The sequence below is a fragment of the Myotis davidii genome, unplaced genomic scaffold (genome assembly GCF_000327345.1).
Source record: "Myotis davidii unplaced genomic scaffold, ASM32734v1 scaffold609, whole genome shotgun sequence".
In the NCBI taxonomy this organism is placed as follows: Eukaryota; Metazoa; Chordata; class Mammalia; order Chiroptera; family Vespertilionidae; genus Myotis; species Myotis davidii.
Window position 1 is genome coordinate 2857289 of NW_006300164.1, and position 1635 is coordinate 2858923.

The 1635-nt window shown below is 57.4% G+C and overlaps 1 protein-coding gene across 1 annotated transcript in view; it reads left to right on the forward strand.

Moving 5' to 3' along the window:
- VAV2 (vav guanine nucleotide exchange factor 2) overlaps nt 1–1635 on the forward strand; it is a 121363-nt gene that overhangs the window by 379 nt on the left and 119349 nt on the right. The window lies entirely within an intron of this gene.

Here is a 1635-nt window from a genome sequence, read left to right on the forward strand (position 1 = left end):
GCGCCCCGCAGAGGCTGCCCTGGGACAGCGGTTCTGGAAGGTTAGGGGCCCGGGCGGCCACGGAGGGAGTGGGACAGGCCGGGCCGACGCTGCGTCCTGCCCTGAGCCCCGAAAGGAAGCCTGGCGTGCGGGCTGCGATTATGGTGAGGCGCTGTGTAATTAACTCTAAAAATGGAGGCCGAGGAGGAATGAAAATAAATGCTTCGTGGAAATGAGAGACGAGCGGCCTGCAGAAAATAGTGGAGCCGCCGTCTTCATGCACGATGGCTACCTGAGGATGAGGTCTTGAAGGAGCCCAGTAGTTCATCTGTCTGGATTTACACAGAACCGAGGGAGGAGTGGCAGCAAGATGTGCCACTAGCGGTTCATTTGAGAGGAATCTCAGAGCAAACGATGATTGAGGCCGCCCACGCAGTGGGTGTGTCTGGTCCTTCAAAGTGCCCATGGGGCGCTCCCTGGCCAGACCCTGGCCGTTCCCTGGCCGTTCCCTGGCCGCCTCCGCCTTTCTCAGCTCCTGGGAGCAGCCCCCTGCTCTCTGCCCCGTTGTCACAGCGCCTCCTCCCTGGGGCCTGTGTCTGTGTCTCTGTGTCCCTTACTGTGTGTGTGTGTGTGTGTGTGTTTATTTGGTTAATCCTCACCCGAGGATATTATTTCCATTGATTTTTAGAGAAAGTGGAATTTCCCTTCCACTTTCTCTAAAATTGATGTGAGAGAGACACATCAATTGGTTGCCTCCAGCACGCTCCCCAACTGGGGTCGGGGATTGAGCTTGCAATGGACGTATGTGCCCTGGACCGGGAATCGAACCCGTGACCCTTCAGTCTGTGGGCCACCACTCTGACCACGGAGCCGTACTGGCTAGGGCCCCTTATTTTTAAATCAGTGTTTTTATCATGGTGAGATCTGTGCAACGTAACTGTTACCGTTTTAACCAGAGAGGGAAGCCGTTCACAGGGCTATGTAACATCACACTGTTCTCTCTAGAACTTATTCATCTTCCCAACCAGAAAGCCCAGCCGCCCCCCCTCCCCCGCCGCAGCCCCGGCGCCGTGGCTCTGCTGCCCTTCCCGTCTGTGAATTTACCTGCCCCGGTGCCGCGTACACATGGACACATGGGACCTACAGTGCGTGTCCCCGTGTCTGCATTCTTAAAAATGCCAGGAACTGGGTGAGAGGCTGGGGTCTGCTGGGCCCACGTGAGGGTACGCCGTTTAAATGAATTCGAGTGAAATGAAGGTAGAGGCGCCGCTTTTCAGCTGGCGCGGCCGCAGTTCAGGTGCTCAGCGGGCACACAGAGGGCATCCCCATTGTTCCGGAAGGTTCCCTGGGCGCCGCTGTTAGGTTCACGGAGACGGACATGGCAGCTGCAGGCGCGGGCGCGGTTTTTACTCTGTGCTCTGAGGACACCCTGGTTGTCCTTTACGGTGAAGAAATGAAAGCAAGTGCGCGGGAAGGAGAGCACGGGTGGGACCCAGCTCGTTTCCCGGTTTGACGTGGGCGCTGGCCTGTGGGGGGGCCTGTTCTTAGGAAATACACTCGGATTCAGGTGTTTGGGGTGAAGGGGTGTCGAGTCTGCAGTTTTCTCTTACAGGTTCAGAAAAATTGATACACACAGACCCCCCCCCCCCCCCCCCC